We start from the raw sequence: 10,847 nt of genomic DNA, 5'->3' as shown, positions 1-10,847 counted from the left end.
AGTCTCAGCGGGCCAAGGGGCACCAGGGAGTGCTGGTCGACCGGCGCAGACCTCCCCACAACCATCCGAGGGAGCTCAGCGCCGGCCCCACAACACACTGCTCTCCACATTCAGTCTCCGGTGAGAGCAGGACGCGCTCACCACTCCGCATCACCGGGATGGTCGCCGCCAACGTCAGCGGCCTCCCGGAACTCTGCCCCGCGCCTGGCGGGCGAGTCACATCCCTCGCGAAGGTCACCGAAGCTCAGGAGGGAAGGGACAATATAAAAGCGGCCGCCTAGTGGCTCCCGACAACGGGCTCGAACGTCAGCGGGATGGATTCTGATCGCTGGGCGGCGAGGGATCAGCTCCGACCGCCCAAACGCTCGAGTTCGTCTCGGGGCGTCCGCCTCGTAGCTACCTGCCGGTTCGGCTCGGCACGGCACGACGGGACCCCAGCAGCCGACAAGGCTGGGAAGATTTGGGCAGGAGGCTGCCGCGAAGGAGACGCGCTCCTCACGCTAATGTGGAGAATTCTGCAGTCGGAACCCTGACTCTGCAGACCTGGGTTCCCTTAGTGCCCAGCCTCTTACCTCCTTATCAGGAGACCTTAGCAATTCACTTGCTTGCTCCAATTATCTCTGCCCACCCTACACGTGTGCCGCTCTTCTCTCCATGAGCCTAGAGCTGCTTTCCCAAGGAAAAGACATCCCCATGCCATTGCAGGTAGGAGCCAAGGAGACAGCTGAACATTTGCATCTGGACCTATTAGAGAAATTTTATGTATCCAACGCAGGAAGATACAAGACTGAGAGGGTCTTATAACTTTAGCACCACATGGCCATGGCTTTCATGAAACACTGATGCACACTCGGCAAGTCCAGGGGTGCCAGGAGAAGAAAGACACACACACAGCACATACACACACATCCCCCGGGTCTAATAAGAACACTTACCAGGGCTGACAATGGTGGGATCAGAAAGCCCATTATTGCCACTTCTGGGGTTCCCTGGGCTAGAACCCCAGCTCATTCAGGCAGATCCTGGTTGTTTTATTCATGTCACTCTGGCGGAGTGAGGTCTTGGAGCTCCCCAGACTGTCATTTGCTGTCCAGTGCTCTACATTTTGTTCTCTGTACTGTGCCCCTTCTCCTCCATACACAGTCCAAATTAAGAAAATAAGAATCTGCAGACATTGCATTCAACTTTCTAATTTGAATGAAGGTTAAGAACACAAAGGAAAAGGGTTATGTGAACAACTTTGTTAAGGAGCTTACGTTTATCTTTTTGAAGCTATCAAAATGTTTATGAGTACTCTGTAGAAAGTTAATCTTTTTAAAATTAGGAAAAATAAATGATTCTTTATTGCTATCTCTCACCAAACCCCCACTCACACCAGCACCTATGACACAGGACTCACCTGATGAAACGCCTGCTCCCCACTGGCCTAGAGATTTCTGCTCTGAGTCATTCTCTAGCCCCTGTGTTCACCGCATTCCTAAGTCCACTGCAGCCAGTAACATGATGAAGGAGGTCGCTGTGCCCAAGGGATGACCTTTAAAAAAAGAGAAGGAAAAAACCTCTCCCGTCTTCTGTGAGGTCACAGCTTAATGGAGGCTGGAACAAGTGAAAGTAAATGTTGGGAAAGAGAGTATTTCTTCATTGGTCCCTGACCTGCCATATCCCTAACAGGGTGGTGAACATAACTGGCGTTAATATTTCCTGGGTGCACTTAGAAAATCCGGACCCAAAGTAGAAACCTGACCATTTGGCAAAAGATGGATCAATTCAGGAATCAAAGTAAGTTTGTTTTCTCACCTGTTGTTTCATTATCAGGAACTCTGCCACCACCTGCCCTCCTCTGCACCCTTATGCAGGGACAATCCGAAAATCAATCAGATAAATCTGAGGAAAAAGAAAGCAGCCTTCAGAACCCAGCCTTTCAAAGTATTGTTAGATACACCAGGCATGAATCCCCAACCACTCAGCTGGGAGTGACCCCTCCCACCTAACCCACAGTCATGTGCAGACAGAAGGAACACTTTTTCCTCCCATGGTCAAAAATAAGGCTGCATTGGCTACTCGGCATGTAAGGAGGATATAATATCCCCATTTTGCAGAAAACAATGCAAATTATGGGGTGTTATACTTTGACTTGACTTACTGTTCAAAGTTATTATTTTATTAATATTCAGTTCCTAGGATTAACACTAATTCCCAGGCAACCCTTACCATGGTCTCCTGGAGAGTCTTGTCTCCACAGCAAGGACACCTCTCGCAAAACTCTCATTTAATAATACTTGGTGAAAGGCACCAACATTTGTTCTCCAACACCCATTCCAGGCCTTTAGCACCCCACCTTCCCTGTTGCACCCCCTGCCCCACCAGATGCCCTTGCCCTCAGTCACCTTGGTTCCTCCCCATGTGGGAATCAGCGACATCAGAGCCTCAACCCTAGCTCTGCCCTCCGTGGCTTTGGACATGTGGCCAGGAGGTTTTCTATCCATGTAATGGAGGATGGAGCAATCTGAGGACCCATGTCATTTGACATTACATGTCCAACTCTAACCTGGGCTTCAGTGAAAAGGTGAGTGATTAAACATAGCTCGTGGATATAGTGTTTGAAACATAAAGAAGACCTAAAACTTCATCAGAAAGCTAGGACCAGTGAGGGTTTACCAGATAGAAAATCTGTGTGAATTCAGCAAAGTAACACGACCTGTGAATGTGAGTAACATGGGGAGATTTTCAATGAAGACCATCACTGAGGGAGACGCCTAGAATTCACATGTAGAGAAATGACTGAATAAATATTATGTGAGTAATTTTTAACAGCCTCCTTTTCCTTGTCAATAGCAGGGATTTCATGCTGGAGAAGAGCCCACTGAATGCAATGAATATGAGGACATTTCACATACAACAACCTTAAATCCACATGTGTTATACTTTCAGCCCAAACGGGAGAGACTTCAGCCATTATTCATCACTGAATTGGCATAAGCTAATTATACTAGAGAGAAACCATACAGATCTCAGAATGTGGAAGGTTTTTAGTCACCCTCCAACCTTAGACAACATGAGAGAGTGCACCCTGGAGTCACTCTTGCAAATGTCCTGAACGTGGGAAATAATTCATCTGAAGCCTCGCATTTATACACCAACAGCTCACACTGGAGAAGACGAACCTTATAAAGGTAATACAGCAGAGAGCTGACTTTTATTCACACCAATAAACTCACGCGGGCGAGAAGCCCTATGTTTGGAATGACTGTGGAAGAGCTTTCAGTGACCATCCAACACTTCGATGTCATGAGCACATTCACACAGGAGAGAAACCACAATGAATATCATTTATGTGAGAAAGCATTTAGTCAAAGCCATAACCTTAGTCATCGGGGAGAATTCACACTGATGAGAAACCCTACAAATGTGATGAATGTGGAAGAGCCTTTAAACGCAGCTCTCACGTTTACACGCACTAGAAAACTGACAGGAGAGACACCCTATGTCTGGAATCCATGTGGTGCAGCCTTTACCCAGAGCTCCCACTTTTATAAACACCAGAGAATTTATACAGAGTAGAAACCCTGTGTCTGTAATCAATGATATGGAGCCTTCAGCCAGAAATGATCCCTTTTAAACCACCAGGAAAGTCATGTGGAGAGAAACCCTGACCCTGGAATCGTGGTGGAAGAGCCTTCAGGTGAAGCTCCAGCCTCAGAAAGCACAGAGAACTCAGAGTGGGCTTCATCCCTGACACAGTAGAGAAGACAGCCCAAGGTTTACTACGAGGAGAGCCCTCTAGGGGTACACCATCTAATCACTGCTGTAGAAGAAATCCGATGAAATGAATGCTAGAGTCACATTCGTCATTGGACATGAGAGGGTTCACACTGAAAAAATAGTCTCAGTGTAATGAAGGAAGGACATTCTTCACTGATTCCTTATTCCTGAGTGAACAAGAAAGTGCTCACACTGAGGAGATGCCAATTCTAAAGACAATGTGGAAAATCTTTCACTTGCTAGTCACATCAGAAAACTCATACTGGGGAAACAGTCTATAAAGAATGTGTTAGCATGCAATTGAGACAATAATTAAGTCCTTCAGCAATTGTCTTTTTATTAAATATACAATATAAAGATGTAGATGGTGAAGGGTTTTGAGAAGTGCTGAAAGCAATATTCAGTATCAAGTAAGAAGAAACGAAGCAAACCTGCTTCAGTAGATCAGTATTTGCAAATATGTAAGCACTACTGAATGGGTATGTGTCATTCAAAATCATGAAATATTGGGATGAGTAAGAATGGGCCCATTTTCTGTTAATACTCTGTCACTGTTGATCAGTTAGACACTTTCTGTCTTTATAAAATTATAATCATAATTACAAAGACTGGGATCAATCAGGAAACAACGTTGAACGTTAACTGAAAATGTAAAACATAGTATGATGTGTGTTAACTCTTACATTAGTGTCCAAATATGTGTATACACGTTCAGGATGAATGGCTTCAAGGATAAATACACACATACTTTGTGATTAACCTCTGCTGTTTCAATTAATTCTATTACTTAACTTTCATTTACTATTTCCCACATGACTTTAAAAAAGAATTATATATTAATTATATTTAAACAAAGGTGAATAATTGTGGGTACACGGACAGGAAGAACTCAAGAATTCAGAGTCAGACGGTGGTTTAATCCCTACTTAGCATTTTGTAGCCAAGGGTTTCTTTGTTTGTTTTGTCCAAGAAGAACAGATAGATATCTTCAGGACTGAGAAGGTGAATGATCTTTGCAGACATAAAAAGAGTTGTACTTTAAGAATGTATTCGAACAATAAGGGGTGCATATACTAAATCATTTAAACACAAAGGAGATCCCTCAGAGAGCCATTGGTAAGTCTACGTTTAAAGCTTTACTCTTTCATCTAGAAAAATGGTACTAAAAAAAGTTCCGAGGCTTCCCTGGTGGCGCAGTGGTTGAGAATCCGCCTGCCAATGCAGGGGACACGGGTTCGAGCCCTAGTCTGGGAAGATGCCACATGCCGCAGAGCAGCTAGGCCCGTAAGCCACAATTACTGAGCCTGCACGTTTGGAGCCTGTGCTCCGCAACAAGAGAGGCCGCGAAAATGAGAGGCCCGCGCACCGCGATAAAGAGTGGCCCCCACTTGCCGCAACTAGAGAAAGCCTTCGCACAGAAACGAAGACCCAACACAGTCGTAAATAAATAAAGAAAGAATCCTGGTCACAAAAGGTGATGATTAAAAAAAAAAAAAAAAAATTCCGGGAGAAAGATCAGCATAGAGACAATGTCTATTTTGTCAATTAAACCTTCAAGAAGGCTAGCTAGGGAGAGCATACAGGCTGCATGATGAGTTCTGGCCCTTTTTCAGTTCAATTTCTCTTTCTTTGTTGGCCAAAACATTCGTTATAGCCCTGAGGTCCATTGAAGTCTAATGGGTTGAGAAATGGTATTCTAGGGCCTATAAAGCCCATCATGGGGACTTTCCTAGCATTCCAGAGGTTAAGACTTCACCTTCCAATGCAGGGAGTGTGGGTTCGATCCCTGGTCGGGGAGCTAAGATCTCACATGGCTCGCAGCTCAAAAACCAAAATATAAAACAGTAACAATATTGTAACAAATTCAATAAAATACTTTAAAAATGGTCCACATCAAAAAAAAAAAAAATCTTTAAAAACAAAATTTTTTTAAAGCCCAAGATGATAGCTGCAACATTACTGTGTGTACGTGCATCTGAGTGCACACACACACACCCATGCAAGGGAGGGACACTGTAGCAACTATCTGATCATAAAGGGAAAATGCGACTCAGGAATTATTGGCATAAAGGATTCATGCAGGAGAGAAATAAGCTAAATCACCTTGTTCATTCATTTATCAACTTTTCCGTTATTAAATATTTAATGAGAACTTCCAACATTTCAGAACTTGGATTGTTATGATGATTAAACTATAAATAACACAACGCATTTCTCTTCCTAGAACTCTGTATTCTAATGCAGGCAATAAGAATAAATTGCAAAATAAAATTTCTGACATTTAAAAAAAAGACATGTTCATACATTGTATAGTTACAAAATATCACTACCAGTCTACAATAAAAAGTTGGCACTTCATAAAATAAAATTGACATTTAAAACAGTCTCAATTCTGGAACTTTGAAAGGTTATATATTTTTAGAAAGACTGGTTAGTAAAAATATTTTACAAAATTCTCAATTTTGGAAAAGCTAGTCTGCATGAATTGGGGAGAGCAAAGCTAGATTTCCTGTCTTAAGATCCAGGTTTGCTGTTCTCTATATTCCAAAATAAGTACTTTTAAAATTGTTAGAATTCAAAACTATACGTTTGAAAATCAGTAACGATTCTTACAATGATAAAAATTCTGCTGCACGTGCCTCTTAAAATTCCTTCCATCATCCATTTTATTCAAAATTCAACCGGTTACCATTTTAAAGGATAACAGACAAGAGGATTGCTATCTTGCTCTTTATATTGGACTCTTAATTTCTTTCTATTTTTTTTTGATAATCTAAAACAATCCAGAATAACACATTATTATCATAAAATCCAGAATTTCCCAGTGTGTTCTGTAGTGTATATAGTGTCAATGCGATTATATACACTATTGGTAAATTTGAACTTAAGTGTTTTCCTAAATACAAAATAAAAATCTAAAAATGCATTTACCTATGTGTTTCATTATGCAATAATGCCCTTTTAAGAAAGAAATGGCTTACCACATGCAAGAATACCTGGAAGATGCATATGTTTTTATATTTAATAACAGAAAATAAGGTAATAAGTGATTTTTTTGTTGTTACATCTTTTTATATTCTTATGTAAATTACATATTCATTGCTTCATCAGTGTGATTGTTTTCTAGTTTATTTTACTCTAGTGTGAATTATAGTGCATTAACTCTTGATAGTTTTCTACTAGAAAATGATTCTTGATGAAATTCTCCATGATCAATTAACTTTAGTAAACAACACTGCCACAGTCAAGAGATGTCACCAAAGCAAAATGTAAAGTAAATACTTTTATGGCTTACAATGTCCTATTTTGAGGCTCAGAAATATCTAGCAGTTTTTGCAGTTGATGCTAATTCAGATGGGTGCTAGGTTTTAGTTACACTAATTTGTGATTATTTCTTAGATGAAAATGAAAAAATCTGCAGGCGGATTCCCTTCCTCAGTGCAGGAATAATTGTGAATTAGTGTTTGTTATAACTGAGATTACTGAGAGTAATGTAACATATTTACTTCTACCTAAGTTTGTTTCCAGGGACAAAATTCGCTAAAAGTTTAACTGTTTTAAAAGTATAAATCCCAGCATACATGTTTCAAAAAAAATTTTTTTCCCCACTTTTCTAGAATAGGGGTTGGCAAACTTGTGTAAAGGACCAGAGAGTAAATATTTTAGATTCGCCATATGATGTCTGTCGTTTCTACTCAGCTCAGTCATTGTAGCCAAAAAGCAGCTACAGTAAAATGTAAATAAAGGAGTATAACTGTGATTCAATAAAACATTATTTATAGACAAGGAAATTTGAATGCTATATAATTTTCGTGTGTTGCAAATAGTCTTTTTATGAATTATTTTCAACCATTTAAAAATATAAAAACCATACTTAGCTTGCAGTTCCTACCAGCACAAGCTGGGTGTGGAATTTGGTAGATGGGAGGTAGGAGGCAATGGCCTGTTCTCTCGAGTTACAGTGCAAACATCCCTCCTTAGAGACCAGCATTCCAAAACGAATTGATTGTACTAGCCCTGCGCCAGAAAATATGAAAACTAAAATCAAAACAAAAAACAAATTACCAAAATCTGCCCAAGATGTGAGGGGATAAATTCCTCCCCCAGGGTGCCCGCCTGTGCTCATGTATGGTCCCCTCGTGCTGGCGTCCCCAGCCACCAGCAGTGAGTGACACTGTCCTGTCCCTGTGCTCCCTGTCCGGCCGCGTGCAGGGGCCCAAAGAGTTCTGAGCAATAGTTACTCGCTGGGCACAGTTCCTCATCCATCAATTCACCACTAACTTCTGTGGCTCCCAGAAGGAAAGAAAGCCGCCTTTCCAGCCCCACCCCTGGCTTGGAGTCCAGCCGCTAAGGGTCCAGCTTCTCTGAGGGCTAATGGCCAGCGGAGTCTGGCAGCTGTTGCGGGTTCTGTGCACCCAAAGGGGGTTGGGGCCGTGACCTGTTCTTCAGCCTCACGGCCAACACCAGCGGATGACTCTGACACTTCAAGTCACCTAACATCTTATTTTGGCAGGGGACAGAACACCTTCTACAAAATATTTATAAAGAACATTTCTTTCGCCCAGGATGGGAAATCTGGGCCCTTTCACACCAGAGACAAAGATCAAAGAAGTAGCACGCGGGGTGCAGTGTGTAGTTGACCCCCGCGTTGTTGTTCCAGTGCCGGCCCTGCGCGCAGCGTGCAGACAGCGAAGCGGCCCAGCGCTGCGTCCTCCGGCTCAGAGGCTACAGACCGGGAAGCCGCTGGAGCCAGAAATGGAAGCGGCCCGGTGTCCCCGGACCGGCCGGGAGACCCCCGACGGCGCCTCTGGCTTCCTTGTCTCCCTGCCTCCGCCTGCAGCTCGGCCGGCAGGTCCGGGAAGGAGCGACCGCGGGGTGGGCGGAGCACACGGCAGGGCTCCTGGGTGGGGCGGCGATCGCGGCTGGGCCCATCCCCCCATCCCCGCACGAGCTCCTGGCCCACTCGCTGACGTCGCAGGTGCTGGATGCGTGGCGGGAGCCCTGGAGGCGGCGAGGAGAGGAGCGGGGCGGCCTACAGGCCCAGGAGACGGTCCCGCTCCTCCGGGCTCAGGGGAAGCGGCAGTCATGGGAGCACCACGGGCGGTACAGCGGCTCCTCGGCCCGGCAGAGGGCTTCCCGCCGGCCGGGCTCAGCCCAGCGGGGCCGGAACCGCACCCTCTTCCCTCCCTCGGCGCACACCCCGGCCCGGGGTCTCAGCCGCCGCCGCGGGAACTTGGGGTCGGAGGACGGAGAGAAGGGGCGCGATCCCAGAATCTCCTCTGGCCCCTGGAGGCTACCTCTTCCGCCGCAGACAGGGGCCTGTCCCTGAGCTTGGCGGCGGGGCCCAGGGCCTCAGAGGCGCCAGTGCCCTGGCCCCTCCCCATGCAGAGGACCCGGTGCTCCTTTTGAAATGTATAGAAATTCCAAATTACTCTGTTGTGTAACAAGAAATAACATAGTGTTGTAGATCAGTTATATTTCAACAGCCAACCAACAAGCAAACAAACTCATCCAATAACAGTCTGATTTGTGGTCGCCAGAGGCAGGGCATGGGAAGAGGTGGGACTGGATAAAGGTGGCCCAAACTGCAAGCGTCCAGCCATAAGAGAGATGAAGTACTAGGGATGCAACATAGCACATGATAAAGATAATTAACACTGCTGTCTCCTATACATAAAAGTGGTTAAGAGAATAAATTCTAAGGGTTCCCATCACAAGAAACACACCTTTTTCTATTTCTCTAATTTTGTGTCTATATGAGATGTTGAATGTTCGCTAAATTTAGTGTGATAATCATTTCATAACATATGTAAGTCAAATCATTGTACACTGTAAAGTTACACTGTGCTCTATGTCAGTTATATCTCAGTAAAACTGGAAGAAGATAAATGAATAAATAAAATGTTGCCCCACTGAATCTCGAATAAAATGGATGTTAAATGTATTTTAATAGGCATGTGCAGCAGTTTTTGTATTCTAATAAAAACCATTATTGATTTTCAAAAGTGTATTTTGTAATTGAACAATTAATTTAAAAATACTCATTTCATAATATTTTGAACAATTATCTTGGCTGTTAGAAATGGAAATCTATCTTTATTCTTCCCAAATCTTGCAGAATAGCTTTTCAAAGGTTCAGAATTTTGTAAAATATTTTTTAATAACCCAGTCTTTTTGACAATTTTTGGCCTTCCAAAGTTCTATAATGACACTGTTATAAATCTCAATTTTATTTTATAAAGTGGCAACTTTTCTTTGTAAATTAGTAGCAAACATTTTGTACTTACACGATTTGTAAACCCTTATGTATAGTTGATTTTTAATATCAGAAATTTTATTTTGCAGTATATTTGAATTGACTGCGTTATTCTGTAGAGTTCTATGAAGATAGGAACATTGTAATATTTACAACTTAGTCCTCATAACAAGCCGAGTTCTGAAATCCTGGAAGCTTTCAGTAAATATTTGTTAGTAATTGAAAATTTGATACATTAATGAATAAGGTAACTTAGATGCTCTTTCTCCTGATGACACATTTATGCCATTGATTCCAGACTCATATTTTCTCTTTAGGATCAGGTGGATGCTATATGCTCTCTCCCTTGCGTGCATGTTTGTGTGTGTGCGTGTGCATGTACACAGACAGGAACACAGACACACAAAGGTTGCAGGCAACATCCCATGCTTTATAGACCCCTACAATAACATTCTTTCACCCATTAGACGTCAGTGGACTTTAGGGTTATAATGAATGTTTTTAGGCCAACAAAGTAAAAGCAATTTATCTGAAGAGCCAGGCCTTATCATGCAGCCCCTACCCTCTCCAAATCTGAAAATGGAACTCTCCATGTCTGCAATGATTTATTTTATTTTATCTTACCTTATTTTATTTATTGGGGTATAGTTGTTTTACATTTTTGTGTTTATGGAATGATCTTCCAACTTCTCGGTCCTGACATATCTATCTGTTCTTGGTGGGGAAAAAAACATTTTGGCTAAAAAATACTGATGAAGGAATAAACCCCGGGCTGATTGAGTTCTTGGGATTTTCATGGCAGGGTCCACAAATTCTCCAGGACTAGGAC

The 10,847-nt window shown here is 43.0% G+C and overlaps 1 long non-coding RNA gene across 1 annotated transcript; it reads right to left on the bottom strand.

The window, feature by feature from the left end:
* Window positions 1-312: 312 nt before the first annotated feature.
* Window positions 313-1,958, bottom strand: LOC309653820. Its single transcript, XR_014259532.1, has 3 exons — window positions 1,798-1,958; window positions 1,400-1,534; window positions 313-744 (listed from the first exon to the last, which is right to left on the bottom strand). It is a non-coding gene; the product is annotated as an uncharacterized lncRNA (long non-coding RNA).
* Between the last annotated feature and the right edge of the window lie 8,889 nt (window positions 1,959-10,847).

The sequence above is a fragment of the Balaenoptera physalus genome, assembly GCF_965194825.1.
Source record: "Balaenoptera physalus genome assembly, contig: HAP1_SCAFFOLD_1240, whole genome shotgun sequence".
Classification (NCBI taxonomy): domain Eukaryota; kingdom Metazoa; phylum Chordata; class Mammalia; order Artiodactyla; family Balaenopteridae; genus Balaenoptera; species Balaenoptera physalus.
The sequence above is the reverse complement of the archived record's forward strand: the minus strand, read 5'-3'. Positions and strand labels throughout refer to the sequence as shown.